Genomic DNA, 16,545 nt, shown 5'->3' on the forward strand with positions numbered 1-16,545 from the left:
TGCAGGAGAATCCGTATAGGTGTTCGAGTGTTCGAACCGTAATGCGCAAGAAATGGTATGTAAACCCCGTATTTACATATCTGCCACTGTGCAAGAGAATCCGTATAGGTGTTCGAGTATTCGAACTGTAATGCGCAAGAAATGGGATGTAAACCCCGTATTTGCATATCTGCCACTGTGCAGGAGAATCCGTATAGGTGTTCGAGTGTTCGAACCCTAATGCGTGAGAAATGGTATGTAAACGCCGTATTTACATATCTGCCACTGTGCAGGAGAATCCGTATAGGTGTTCGAGTGTTCGAACCCTAATGCGCAAGAAATGGTATGGAAACCCCGTATTTACATATCTGCCACTGTGCAGGAGAATCCGTATAGGTGTTCGAGTGTTCGAACCGTAATGCGCAAGAAATGGTATGGAAACCCCGTATTTACATATCTGTCACTGTGCAGGGGAATCCGTATTGGTGTTCGAGTGTTCGAACCGTAATGCGTGAGAAATGGTATGGAAACGCCGTATTTACATATCTGCCACTGTGCAGGAGAATCCGTATAGGTGTTCGAGTGTTCGAACCCTAATGCGTAAGAAATGGTAAATAACGCCGTATTTACATATCTGCCACTGTGTAGGGGAATCCGTATAGGTGTTCGAGTGTTCGAACCCTAATGCGTGAGAAATGGTATGGAAACGCCGTATTTACATATCTGCCACTGTGCAGGAGAATCCGTATAGGTGTTCGAGTGTTCGAACCCTAATGCGTGAGAAATGGTAAATAACGCCGTATTTACATGTCTGCCACGGTGCAGTAGAATCCGTATAGGTGTTCGAGTGTTCGAACCGTAATGCGCAAGAAATGGTATGTAAACGCCGTATTTACATATCTGCCACGGTGCAAGAGAATCCGTATAGGTGTTCGAGTGTTCGAACCGTAATGCGCAAGAAATGGGATGTAAACCCCGTATTTACATATCTGCCACTGTGCAGGAGAATCCGTATAGGTGTTCGAGTGTTCGAACCCTAATGCGCAAGAAATGGTATGGAAACCCCGTATTTACATATCTGCCACTGTGCAGGGGATTCCGTATAGGTGTTCGAGTGTTCGAACCGTAATGCGTGTGAAATGGTATGGAAACGCTGTATTTACATATCTGTCACTGTGTAGGGGAATCCGTATAGGTGTTCGAGTGTTCGAACCCTAATGCGTGAGAAATGGTATGTAAACGCCGTATTTACATATCTGCCACTGTGCAGGAGAATCCGTATAGGTGTTCGAGTGTTCGAACCCTAATGCGTGAGAAATGGTAAATAACGCCGTATTTACATGTCTGCCACTGTGCAGTAGAATCCGTATAGGTGTTCGAGTGTTCGAACCGTAATGCGCAAGAAATGGTATGTAAACGCCGTATTTACATATCTGCCACGGTGCAAGAGAATCCGTATAGGTGTTCGAGTGTTCGAACCGTAATGCGCAAGAAATGGGATGTAAACCCCGTATTTACATATCTGCCACTGTGCAGGAGAATCCGTATAGGTGTTCGAGTGTTCGAACCCTAATGCGCAAGAAATGGTAAATAACGCCGTATTTACATATCTGCCACTGTGCAGTAGAATCCGTATAGGTGTTCGAGTGTTCGAACCGTAATGCGCAAGAAATGGTATGTAAACGCCGTATTTACATATCTGCCACGGTGCAAGAGAATCCGTATAGGTGTTCGAGTGTTCGAACCGTAATGCGCAAGAAATGGGATGTAAACCCCGTATTTACATATCTGCCACTGTGCAGGAGAATCCGTATAGGTGTTCGAGTGTTCGAACCGTAATGCGCAAGAAATGGTATGTAAACCCCGTATGTACATATCTGCCACTGCGCAAGAGAATCCGTATAGGTGTTCGAGTGTTCGAATCCTAATACGTGAGAAATGGTAAATAACGCCGTATTTACATATCTGCCACTGTGTAGGAGAATCCGTATAGGTGTTCGAGTGTTCGAACCGTCATGCGCAAGAAATGGTATGTAAACCCCGTATTTACATATTTGCCACTATGCCAGAGAATCCGTATCGGTGTTCGAGTGTTCGAACCCTAATGCGCAAGAAATGGTATGTAAACCCCGTATTTACATATCTGCCACTATGCAAGAGAATCCGTATAGGTGTTCGAGTGTTCGAACCGTAATCCGCAAGAAATGGTATGTAAACCCCGTATTTACATTTCTGCCACTGTGCAGGAGAATCCGTATAGGTGTTCGAGTGTTCGAACCCTAATGCGTGAGAAATGGTAAATAACGCCGTATTTACATATCTGCCACTGTGCAGGAGAATCCGTATAGGTGTTCGAGTGTTCGAACCGTAATGCGCAAGAAATGGTATGGAAATCCCGTATTTACATATCTGCCACTGTGCAGGGGAATCCGTATTGGTGTTCGAGTGTTCGAACCGTAATGCGTGAGAAATGGTATGGAAACGTCGTATTTACATATCTGCCACTGTGCAGGAGAATCCGTATAGGTGTTCGAGTGTTCGAACCCTAATGCGCAAGAAATGGTATGGAAACCCCGTATTTACATATCTGCCACTGTGCAGGAGAATCCGTATAGGTGTTCGAGTGTTCGAACCCTAATGCGTGAGAAATGGTAAATAACGCCGTATTTACATATCTGCTACTGTGCAGTAGAATCCGTATAGGTGTTCGAGTGTTCGAACCGTAATGCGCAAGAAATGGTATGTAAACGCCGTATTTACATATCTGCCACGGTGCAAGAGAATCCGTATAGGTGTTCGAGTGTTCGAACCGTAATGCGCAAGAAATGGGATGTAAACCCCGTATTTACATATCTGCCACTGTGCAGGAGAATCCGTATAGGTGTTCGAGTGTTCGAACCGTAATGCGCAAGAAATGGTATGGAAACCCCGTATTTATATATCTGCCACTGTGCAGGGGATTCCGTATAGGTGTTCGAGTGTTCGAACCGTAATGCGTGAGAAATGGTATGGAAACGCCGTATTTACATATCTGTCACTGTGTAGGGGAATCCGTATAGGTGTTCGAGTGTTCGAACCCTAATGCGTGAGAAATGGTATGTAAACGCCGTATTTACATATCTGCCACTGTGCAGGAGAATCCGTATAGGTGTTCGAGTGTTCGAACCGTAATGCGCAAGAAATGGTATGGAAACCCCGTATTTACATATCTGCCACTGTGCAGGGGAATCCGTATTGGTGTTCGAGTGTTCGAACCGTAATGCGTGAGAAATGGTATGGAAACGCCGTATTTACATATCTGCCACTGTGCAGGAGAATCCGTATAGGTGTTCGAGTGTTCGAACCCTAATGCGTAAGAAATGGTAAATAACGCCGTATTTGCATATCTGCCACTGTGCAGGAGAATCCGTATAGGTGTTCGAGTGTTCGAACCCTAATGCGTGAGAAATGGTAAATAACGCCGTATTTACATATCTGCCACTGTGCCGGGGAATCCGTATAGTTGTTCGAGTGTTCGAATCGTAACGCGCAAGAAACGGTATGTAAACCCCGTATTTACATATCTACCACTGTGCAGGAGAATCCGTATAGGTGTTCGAGTGTTCGAACCGTAATGCGCAAGAAATGGAATGTAAACCCCGTATTTACATATCTGCCACTGTCCAGGAGAATCCGTATAGGTGTTCGAGTGTTCGAATCCTAATGCGTGAGAAATGGTAAATAACGCCGTATTTACATATCCGCCACTGTGCAGGAGAATCCGTATAGGTGTTCGAGTGTTCGAACCGTAATGCGCAAGAAATGGTATGTAAACCCCGTATTTACATATCTGCCACTGTGCAAGAGAATCCGTCTAGGTGTTCGAGTATTCGAACCGTAATGCGCAAGAAATGGGATGTAAACCCCGTATTTGCATATCTGCCACTGTGCAGGAGAAACCGTATAGGTGTTCGAGTGTTCGAACCCTAATGCGTGAGAAATGGTATGTAAACGCCGTATTTACATATCTGCCACTGTGCAGGAGAATCCGTATAGGTGTTCGAGTGTTCGAACCCTAATGCGCAAGAAATGGTATGGAAACCCCGTATTTACATATCTGCCACTGTGCAGGAGAATCCGTATAGGTGTTCGAGTGTTCGAACCCTAATGCGTGAGAAATGGTAAATAACGCCGTATTTACATGTCTGCCACTATGTAGTAGAATCCGTATAGGTGTTCGAGTGTTCGAACCGTAATGCGCAAGAAATGGTATGTAAACGCCGTATTTACATATCTGCCACGGTGTAAGAGAATCCGTATAGGTGTTCGAGTGTTCGAACCGTAATGCGCAAGAAATGGGATGTAAACCCCGTATTTACATATCTGCCACTGTGCAGGAGAATCCGTATAGGTGTTCGAATGTTCGAACCGTAATGCGCAAGAAATGGTATGGAAACCCCGTATTTACATATCTGCCACTGTGCAGGGGATTCCGTATAGGTGTTCGAGTGTTCGAACCGTAATGCGTGTGAAATGGTATGGAAACGCCGTATTTACATATCTGTCACTGTGTAGGGGAATCCGTATAGGTGTTCGAGTGTTCGAACCCTAATGCGTGAGAAATGCTATGTAAACGCCGTATTTACATATCTGCCACTGTGCAGGAGAATCCGTATAGGTGTTCGAGTGTTCGAACCGTAATGCGCAAGAAATGGTATGAAAACCCCGTATTTACATATCTGCCACTGTGCAGGGGAATCCGTATTGGTGTTCGAGTGTTCGAACCGTAATGCGCAAGAAATGGTATGGAAACCCCGTATTTACATATCTGCCACTGTGCAGGGGAATCCGTATTGGTGTTCGGGTGTTCGAACCGTAATGCGTGATAAATGGTATGGAAACGCCGTATTTACATATCTGCCACTGTGCAGGAGAATCCGTATAGGTGTTCGAGTGTTCGAACCCTAATGCGTAAGAAATGGTAAATAACGCCGTATTTACATATCTGCCACTGTGCAGGAGAATCCGTATAGGTGTTCGAGTGTTCGAACCCTAATGCGTGAGAAATGGTATGTAAACGCCGTATTTACATATCTGCCACTGTGCAGGAGAATCCGTATAGGTGTTCGAGTGTTCGAACCGTAATGCGCAAGAAATGGTATGGAAACCCCGTATTTACATATCTGCCACTGTGCAGGGGAATCCGTATTGGTGTTCGAGTGTTCGAACCGTAATGCGTGAGAAATGGTATGGAAACGCCGTATTTACATATCTGCCACTGTGCAGGAGAATCCGTATAGGTGTTCGAGTGTTCGAACCGTAATGCGCAAGAAATGGTATGGAAATCCCGTATTTACATATCTGCCACTGTGCAGGGGAATCCGTATTGGTGTTCGAGTGTTCGAACCGTAATTCGTGAGAAATGGTATGGAAACGTCGTATTTACATATCTGCCACTGTGCAGGAGAATCCGTATAGGTGTTCGAGTGTTCGAACCCTAATGCGCAAGAAATGGTATGGAAACCCCGTATTTACATATCTGCCACTGTGCAGGAGAATCCGTATAGGTGTTCGAGTGTTCGAACCCTAATGCGTGAGAAATGGTAAATAACGCCGTATTTACATATCTGCCACTGTGCAGTAGAATCCGTATAGGTGTTCGAGTGTTCGAACCGTAATGCGCAAGAAATGGTATGTAAACGCCGTATTTACATATCTGCCACGGTGCAAGAGAATCCGTATAGGTGTTCGAGTGTTCGAACCGTAATGCGCAAGAAATGGGATGTAAACCCCGTATTTACATATCTGCCACTGTGCAGGAGAATCCGTATAGGTGTTCGAGTGTTCGAACCGTAATGCGCAAGAAATGGTATGGAAACCCCGTATTTATATATCTGCCACTGTGCAGGGGATTCCGTATAGGTGTTCGAGTGTTCGAACCGTAATGCGTGAGAAATGGTATGGAAACGCCGTATTTACATATCTGCCACTGTGCAGGAGAATCCGTATAGGTGTTCGAGTGTTCGAACCCTAATGCGTAAGAAATGGTAAATAACGCCGTATTTACATATCTGCCACTGTGTAGGGGAATCCGTATAGGTGTTCGAGTGTTCGAACCCTAATGCGTGAGAAATGGTATGGAAACGCCGTATTTACATATCTGCCACTGTGCAGGAGAATCCGTATAGGTGTTCGAGTGTTCGAACCCTAATGCGTGAGAAATGGTAAATAACGCCGTATTTACATGTCTGCCACGGTGCAGTAGAATCCGTATAGGTGTTCGAGTGTTCGAACCGTAATGCGCAAGAAATGGTATGTAAACGCCGTATTTACATATCTGCCACGGTGCAAGAGAATCCGTATAGGTGTTCGAGTGTTCGAACCGTAATGCGCAAGAAATGGGATGTAAACCCCGTATTTACATATCTGCCACTGTGCAGGAGAATCCGTATAGGTGTTCGAGTGTTCGAACCGTAATGCGCAAGAAATGGTATGGAAACCCCGTATTTACATATCTGCCACTGTGCAGGGGATTCCGTATAGGTGTTCGAGTGTTCGAACCGTAATGCGTGTGAAATGGTATGGAAACGCTGTATTTACATATCTGTCACTGTGTAGGGGAATCCGTATAGGTGTTCGAGTGTTCGAACCCTAATGCGTGAGAAATGGTATGTAAACGACGTATTTACATATCTGCCACTGTGCAGGAGAATCCGTATAGGTGTTCGAGTGTTCGAACCCTAATGCGTGAGAAATGGTAAATAACGCCGTATTTACTTGTCTGCCACTGTGCAGTAGAATCCGTATAGGTGTTCGAGTGTTCGAACCGTAATGCGCAAGAAATGGTATGTAAACGCCGTATTTACATATCTGCCACGGTGCAAGAGAATCCGTATAGGTGTTCGAGTGTTCGAACCGTAATGCGCAAGAAATGGGATGTAAACCCCGTATTTACATATCTGCCACTGTGCAGGAGAATCCGTATAGGTGTTCGAGTGTTCGAACCCTAATGCGTGAGAAATGGTAAATAACGCCGTATTTACATATCTGCCACTGTGCAGTAGAATCCGTATAGGTGTTCGAGTGTTCGAACCGTAATGCGCAAGAAATGGTATGTAAACGCCGTATTTACATATCTGCCACGGTGCAAGAGAATCCGTATAGGTGTTCGAGTGTTCGAACCATAATGCGCAAGAAATGGGATGTAAACCCCGTATTTACATATCTGCCACTGTGCAGCAGAATCCGTATAGGTGTTCGAGTGTTCGAACCGTAATGCGCAAGAAATGGTATGGAAACCCCGTATTTACATATCTGCCACTGTGCAGGGGAATCCGTATTGGTGTTCGAGTGTTCGAACCGTAATGCGTGAGAAATGGTATGGAAACGCCGTATTTACATATCTGCCACTGTGCAGGAGAATCCGTATAGGTGTTCGAGTGTTCGAACCGTAATGCGCAAGAAATGGTATGGAAATCCCGTATTTACATATCTGCCACTGTGCAGGGGAATCCGTATTGGTGTTCGAGTGTTCGAACCGTAATGCGTGAGAAATGGTATGGAAACGTCGTATTTACATATCTGCCACTGTGCAGGAGAATCCGTATAGGTGTTCGAGTGTTCGAACCCTAATGCGCAAGAAATGGTATGGAAACCCCGTATTTACATATCTGCCACTGTGCAGGAGAATCCGTATAGGTGTTCGAGTGTTCGAACCCTAATGCGTGAGAAATGGTAAATAACGCCGTATTTACATATCTGCCACTGTGCAGTAGAATCCGTATAGGTGTTCGAGTGTTCGAACCGTAATGCGCAAGAAATGGTATGTAAACGCCGTATTTACATATCTGCCACGGTGCAAGAGAATCCGTATAGGTGTTCGAGTGTTCGAACCGTAATGCGCAAGAAATGGGATGTAAACCCCGTATTTACATATCTGCCACTGTGCAGGAGAATCCGTATAGGTGTTCGAGTGTTCGAACCGTAATGCGCAAGAAATGGTATGGAAACCCCGTATTTATATATCTGCCACTGTGCAGGGGATTCCGTATAGGTGTTCGAGTGTTCGAACCGTAATGCGTGAGAAATGGTATGGAAACGCCGTATTTACATATCTGTCACTATGTAGGGGAATCCGTATAGGTGTTCGAGTGTTCGAACCCTAATGCGTGAGAAATGGTATGTAAACGCCGTATTTACATATCTGCCACTGTGCAGGAGAATCCGTATAGGTGTTCGAGTGTTCGAACCGTAATGCGCAAGAAATGGTATGGAAACCCCGTATTTACATATCTGCCACTGTGCAGGGGAATCCGTATTGGTGTTCGAGTGTTCGAACCGTAATGCGTGAGAAATGGTATGGAAACGCCGTATTTACATATCTGCCACTGTGCAGGAGAATCCGTATAGGTGTTCGAGTGTTCGAACCCTAATGCGTAAGAAATGGTAAATAACGTCGTATTTACATATCTGCCACTGTGCAGGAGAATCCGTATAGGTGTTCGAGTGTTCGAACCCTAATGCGTGAGAAATGGTAAATAACGCCGTATTTACATATCTGCCACTGTGCCGGAGAATCCGTATAGTTGTTCGAGTGTTCGAACCGTAATGCGCAAGAAACGGTATGTAAACCCCGTATTTACATATCTACCACTGTGCAGGAGAATCCGTATAGGTGTTCGAGTGTTCGAACCGTAATGCGCAAGAAATGGTATGTAAACCCCGTATTTACATATCTGCCACTGTCCAGGAGAATCCGTATAGGTGTTCGAGTGTTCGAATCCTAATGCGTGAGAAATGGTAAATAACGCCGTATTTACATATCTGCCACTGTGCAGGAGAATCCGTATAGGTGTTCGAGTGTTCGAACCCTAATGCGTGAGAAATGGTAAATAACGCCGTATTTACATATCTGCCACTGTGCAGTAGAATCCGTATAGGTGTTCGAGTGTTCGAACCGTAATGCGCAAGAAATGGTATGTAAACGCCGTATTTACATATCTGCCACGGTGCAAGAGAATCCGTATAGGTGTTCGAGTGTTCGAACCGTAATGCGCAAGAAATGGGATGTAAACCCCGTATTTACATATCTGCCACTGTGCAGGAGAATCCGTATAGGTGTTCGAGTGTTCGAACCGTAATGCGCACGAAATGGTATGGAAACCCCGTATTTATATATCTGCCACTGTGCAGGGGATTCCGTATAGGTGTTCGAGTGTTCGAACCGTAATGCGTGAGAAATGGTATGAAAACGCCGTATTTATATATCTGCCACTGTGCAGGAGAATCCGTATAGGTGTTCGAGTGTTCGAACCCTAATGCGTAAGAAATGGTAAATAACGCCGTATTTACATATCTGCCACTGTGCAGGAGAATCCGTATAGGTGTTCGAGTGTTCGAACCCTAATGCGTGAGAAATGGTAAATAACGCCGTATTTACATATCTGTCACTGTGTAGGGGAATCCGTATAGGTGTTCGAGTGTTCGAACCCTAATGCGTGAGAAATGGTATGTAAACGCCGTATTTACATATCTGTCACTGTGCAGGAGAATCCGTATAGGTGTTCGAGTGTTCGAACCGTAATGCGCAAGAAATGGTATGGAAACCCCGTATTTACATATCTGCCACTGTGCAGGGGAATCCGTATTGGTGTTCGAGTGTTCGAACCGTAATGCGTGAGAAATGGTATGGAAACGCCGTATTTACATATCTGCCACTGTGCAGGGGAATCCGTATAGGTGTTCGAGTGTTCGAACCCTAATGCGTAAGAAATGGTAAATAACGCCGTATTTACATATCTGCCACTGTGCAGGAGAATCCGTATAGGTGTTCGAGTGTTCGAACCCTAATGCGTGAGAAATGGTAAATAACGCCGTATTTACATATCTGCCACTGTGCCGGAGAATCCGTATAGTTGTTCGAGTGTTCGAACCGTAATGCGCAAGAAACGGTATGTAAACCCCGTATTTACATATCTACCACTGTGCAGGAGAATCCGTATAGGTGTTCGAGTGTTCGAACCGTAATGCGCAAGAAATGGTGTGTAAACCCCGTATTTACATATCTGCCACTGTCCAGGAGAATCCGTATAGGTGTTCGAGTGTTCGAATCCTAATGCGTGAGAAATGGTAAATAACGCCGTATTTACATATCTGCCACTGTGCAGGAGAATCCGTATAGGTGTTCGAGTGTTCGAACCGTAATGCGCAAGAAATGGTATGTAAACCCCGTATTTACATATCTGCCACTGTGCAAGAGAATCCGTATAGGTGTTCGAGTATTCGAACCGTAATGCGCAAGAAATGGGATGTAAACCCCGTATTTGCATATCTGCCACTGTGCAGGAGAAACCGTATAGGTGTTCGAGTGTTCGAACCCTAATGCGTGAGAAATGGTATGTAAACGCCGTATTTACATATCTGCCACTGTGCAGGAGAATCCGTATAGGTGTTCGAGTGTTCGAACCCTAATGCGCAAGAAATGGTATGGAAACCCCGTATTTACATATCTGCCACTGTGCAGGAGAATCCGTATAGGTGTTCGAGTGTTCGAACCCTAATGCGTGAGAAATGGTAAATAACGCCGTATTTACATGTCTGCCACTATGCAGTAGAATCCGTATAGGTGTTCGAGTGTTCGAACCGTAATGCGCAAGAAATGGTATGTAAACGCCGTATTTACATATCTGCCACGGTGCAAGAGAATCCGTATAGGTGTTCGAGTGTTCGAACCGTAATGCGCAAGAAATGGGATGTAAACCCCGTATTTACATATCTGCCACTGTGCAGGAGAATCCGTATAGGTGTTCGAGTGTTCGAACCGTAATGCGCAAGAAATGGTATGGAAACCCCGTATTTACATATCTGCCACTGTGCAGGGGAATCCATATTGGTGTTCGAGTGTTCGAACCGTAATGCGTGAGAAATGGTATGGAAACGCCGTATTTACATATCTGCCACTGTGCAGGAGAATCCGTATAGGTGTTCGAGTGTTCGAACCGTAATGCGCAAGAAATGGTATGGAAATCCCGTATTTACATATCTGCCACTGTGCAGGGGAATCCGTATTGGTGTTCGAGTGTTCGAACCGTAATGCGTGAGAAATGGTATGGAAACGTCGTATTTACATATCTGCCACTGTGCAGGAGAATCCGTATAGGTGTTCGAGTGTTCGAACCCTAATGCGCAAGAAATGGTATGGAAACCCCGTATTTACATATCTGCCACTGTGCAGGAGAATCCGTATAGGTGTTCGAGTGTTCGAACCCTAATGCGTGAGAAATGGTAAATAACGCCGTATTTACATATCTGCCACTGTGCAGTAGAATCCGTATAGGTGTTCGAGTGTTCGAACCGTAATGCGCAAGAAATGGTATGTAAACGCCGTATTTACATATCTGCCACGGTGCAAGAGAATCCGTATAGGTGTTCGAGTGTTCGAACCGTAATGCGCAAGAAATGGGATGTAAACCCCGTATTTACATATCTGCCACTGTGCAGGAGAATCCGTATAGGTGTTCGAGTGTTCGAACCGTAATGCGCAAGAAATGGTATGGAAACCCCGTATTTATATATCTGCCACTGTGCAGGGGATTCCGTATAGGTGTTCGAGTGTTCGAACCGTAATGCGTGAGAAATGGTATGGAAACGCCGTATTTACATATCTGTCACTGTGCAGGAGAATCCGTATAGGTGTTCGAGTGTTCGAACCGTAATGCGCAAGAAATGGTATGGAAACCCCGTATTTACATATCTGCCACTGTGCAGGGGAATCCGTATTGGTGTTCGAGTGTTCGAACCGTAATGCGTGAGAAATGGTATGGAAACGCCGTATTTACATATCTGCCACTGTGCAGGGGAATCCGTATAGGTGTTCGAGTGTTCGAACCCTAATGCGTAAGAAATGGTAAATAACGCCGTATTTACATATCTGCCACTGTGCAGGAGAATCCGTATAGGTGTTCGAGTGTTCGAACCCTAATGCGTGAGAAATGGTAAATAACGCCGTATTTACATATCTGCCACTGTGCCGGAGAATCCGTATAGTTGTTCGAGTGTTCGAACCGTAATGCGCAAGAAACGGTATGTAAACCCCGTATTTACATATCTACCACTGTGCAGGAGAATCCGTATAGGTGTTCGAGTGTTCGAACCGTAATGCGCAAGAAATGGTGTGTAAACCCCGTATTTACATATCTGCCACTGTCCAGGAGAATCCGTATAGGTGTTCGAGTGTTCGAATCCTAATGCGTGAGAAATGGTAAATAACGCCGTATTTACATATCTGCCACTGTGCAGGAGAATCCGTATAGGTGTTCGAGTGTTCGAACCGTAATGCGCAAGAAATGGTATGTAAACCCCGTATTTACATATCTGCCACTGTGCAAGAGAATCCGTATAGGTGTTCGAGTATTCGAACCGTAATGCGCAAGAAATGGGATGTAAACCCCGTATTTGCATATCTGCCACTGTGCAGGAGAAACCGTATAGGTGTTCGAGTGTTCGAACCCTAATGCGTGAGAAATGGTATGTAAACGCCGTATTTACATATCTGCCACTGTGCAGGAGAATCCGTATAGGTGTTCGAGTGTTCGAACCCTAATGCGCAAGAAATGGTATGGAAACCCCGTATTTACATATCTGCCACTGTGCAGGAGAATCCGTATAGGTGTTCGAGTGTTCGAACCCTAATGCGTGAGAAATGGTAAATAACGCCGTATTTACATGTCTGCCACTATGCAGTAGAATCCGTATAGGTGTTCGAGTGTTCGAACCGTAATGCGCAAGAAATGGTATGTAAACGCCGTATTTACATATCTGCCACGGTGCAAGAGAATCCGTATAGGTGTTCGAGTGTTCGAACCGTAATGCGCAAGAAATGGGATGTAAACCCCGTATTTACATATCTGCCACTGTGCAGGAGAATCCGTATAGGTGTTCGAGTGTTCGAACCGTAATGCGCAAGAAATGGTATGGAAACCCCGTATTTACATATCTGCCACTGTGCAGGGGAATCCATATTGGTGTTCGAGTGTTCGAACCGTAATGCGTGAGAAATGGTATGGAAACGCCGTATTTACATATCTGCCACTGTGCAGGAGAATCCGTATAGGTGTTCGAGTGTTCGAACCGTAATGCGCAAGAAATGGTATGGAAATCCCGTATTTACATATCTGCCACTGTGCAGGGGAATCCGTATTGGTGTTCGAGTGTTCGAACCGTAATGCGTGAGAAATGGTATGGAAACGTCGTATTTACATATCTGCCACTGTGCAGGAGAATCCGTATAGGTGTTCGAGTGTTCGAACCCTAATGCGCAAGAAATGGTATGGAAACCCCGTATTTACATATCTGCCACTGTGCAGGAGAATCCGTATAGGTGTTCGAGTGTTCGAACCCTAATGCGTGAGAAATGGTAAATAACGCCGTATTTACATATCTGCCACTGTGCAGTAGAATCCGTATAGGTGTTCGAGTGTTCGAACCGTAATGCGCAAGAAATGGTATGTAAACGCCGTATTTACATATCTGCCACGGTGCAAGAGAATCCGTATAGGTGTTCGAGTGTTCGAACCGTAATGCGCAAGAAATGGGATGTAAACCCCGTATTTACATATCTGCCACTGTGCAGGAGAATCCGTATAGGTGTCCGAGTGTTCGAACCGTAATGCGCAAGAAATGGTATGGAAACCCCGTATTTATATATCTGCCACTGTGCAGGGGATTCCGTATAGGTGTTCGAGTGTTCGAACCGTAATGCGTGAGAAATGGTATGGAAACGCCGTATTTACATATCTGTCACTGTGTAGGGGAATCCGTATAGGTGTTCGAGTGTTCGAACCCTAATGCGTGAGAAATGGTATGTAAACGCCGTATTTACATATCTGCCACTGTGCAGGAGAATCCGTATAGGTGTTCGAGTGTTCGAACCGTAATGCGCAAGAAATGGTATGGAAACCCCGTATTTACATATCTGCCACTGTGCAGGGGAATCCGTATTGGTGTTCGAGTGTTCGAACCGTAATGCGTGAGAAATGGTATGGAAACGCCGTATTTACATATCTGCCACTATGCAGGAGAATCCGTATAGGTGTTCGAGTGTTCGAACCCTAATGCGTAAGAAATGGTAAATAACGCCGTATTTACATATCTGCCACTGTGCAGGAGAATCCGTATAGGTGTTCGAGTGTTCGAACCCTAATGCGTGAGAAATGGTAAATAACGCCGTATTTACATATCTGCCACTGTGCCGGAGAATCCGTATAGTTGTTCGAGTGTTCGAACCGTAATGCGCAAGAAACGGTATGTAAACCCCGTATTTACATATCTACCACTGTGCAGGACAATCCGTATAGGTGTTCGAGTGTTCGAACCGTAATGCGCAAGAAATGGTGTGTAAACCCCGTATTTACATATCTGCCACTGTCCAGGAGAATCCGTATAGGTGTTCGAGTGTTCGAATCCTAATGCGTGAGAAATGGTAAATAACGCCGTATTTACATATCTGCCACTGTGCAGGAGAATCCGTATAGGTGTTCGAGTGTTCGAACCGTAATGCGCAAGAAATGGTATGTAAACCCCGTATTTACATATCTGCCACTGTGCAAGAGAATCCGTATAGGTGTTCGAGTATTCGAACCGTAATGCGCAAGAAATGGGATGTAAACCCCGTATTTGCATATCTGCCACTGTGCAGGAGAAACCGTATAGGTGTTCGAGTGTTCGAACCCTAATGCGTGAGAAATGGTATGTAAACGCCGTATTTACATATCTGCCACTGTGCAGGAGAATCCGTATAGGTGTTCGAGTGTTCGAACCCTAATGCGCAAGAAATGGTATGGAAACCCCGTATTTACATATCTGCCACTGTGCAGGAGAATCCGTATAGGTGTTCGAGTGTTCGAACCCTAATGCGTGAGAAATGGTAAATAACGCCGTATTTACATGTCTGCCACTATGCAGTAGAATCCGTATAGGTGTTCGAGTGTTCGAACCGTAATGCGCAAGAAATGGTATGTAAACGCCGTATTTACATATCTGCCACGGTGCAAGAGAATCCGTATAGGTGTTCGAGTGTTCGAACCGTAATGCGCAAGAAATGGGATGTAAACCCCGTATTTACATATCTGCCACTGTGCAGGAGAATCCGTATAGGTGTTCGAGTGTTCGAACCGTAATGCGCAAGAAATGGTATGGAAACCCCGTATTTACATATCTGCCACTGTGCAGGGGAATCCGTATTGGTGTTCGAGTGTTCGAACCGTAATGCGTGAGAAATGGTATGGAAACGCCGTATTTACATATCTGCCACTGTGCAGGAGAATCCGTATAGGTGTTCGAGTGTTCGAACCGTAATGCGCAAGAAATGGTATGGAAATCCCGTATTTACATATCTGCCACTGTGCAGGGGAATCCGTATTGGTGTTCGAGTGTTCGAACCGTAATGCGTGAGAAATGGTATGGAAACGTCGTATTTACATATCTGCCACTGTGCAGGAGAATCCGTATAGGTGTTCGAGTGTTCGAACCCTAATGCGCAAGAAATGGTATGGAAACCCCGTATTTACATATCTGCCACTGTGCAGGAGAATCCGTATAGGTGTTCGAGTGTTCGAACCCTAATGCGTGAGAAATGGTAAATAACGCCGTATTTACATGTCTGCCACTATGCAGTAGAATCCGTATAGGTGTTCGAGTGTTCGAACCGTAATGCGCAAGAAATGGTATGTAAACGCCGTATTTACATATCTGCCACGGTGCAAGAGAATCCGTATAGGTGTTCGAGTGTTCGAACCGTAATGCGCAAGAAATGGGATGTAAACCCCGTATTTACATATCTGCCACTGTGCAGGAGAATCCGTATAGGTGTTCGAGTGTTCGAACCGTAATGCGCAAGAAATGGTATGGAAACCCCGTATTTACATATCTGCCACTGTGCAGGAGAATCCGTATTGGTGTTCGAGTGTTCGAACCGTAATGCGTGAGAAATGGTATGGAAACGCCGTATTTACATATCTGCCACTGTGCAGGAGAATCCGTATAGGTGTTCGAGTGTTCGAACCGTAATGCGCAAGAAATGGTATGGAAATCCCGTATTTACATATCTGCCACTGTGCAGGGGAATCCGTATTGGTGTTCGAGTGTTCGAACCGTAATGCGTGAGAAATCGTATGGAAACGTCGTATTTACATATCTGCCACTGTGCAGGAGAATCCGTATAGGTGTTCGAGTGTTCGAACCCTAATGCGCAAGAAATGGTATGGAAACCCCGTATTTACATATCTGCCACTGTGCAGGAGAATCCGTATAGGTGTTCGAGTGTTCGAACCCTAATGCGTGAGAAATGGTAAATAACGCCGTATTTACATATCTGCCACTGTGCAGTAGAATCCGTATAGGTGTTCGAGTGTTCGAACCGTAATGCGCAAGAAATGGTATGTAAACGCCGTATTTACATATCTGCCACGGTGCAAGAGAATCCGTATAGGTGTTCGAGTGTTCGAACCGTAATGCGCAAGAAATGGGATGTAAACCCCGTATTTACATATCTGCCACTGTGCAGGAGAATCCGTATAGGTGTTCGAGTGT

This window comes from Camellia sinensis, unplaced genomic scaffold, assembly GCF_055761805.1.
Source record: "Camellia sinensis isolate YWXY unplaced genomic scaffold, ASM5576180v1 Unanchor13, whole genome shotgun sequence".
Classification (NCBI taxonomy): Eukaryota; Viridiplantae; Streptophyta; class Magnoliopsida; order Ericales; family Theaceae; genus Camellia; species Camellia sinensis.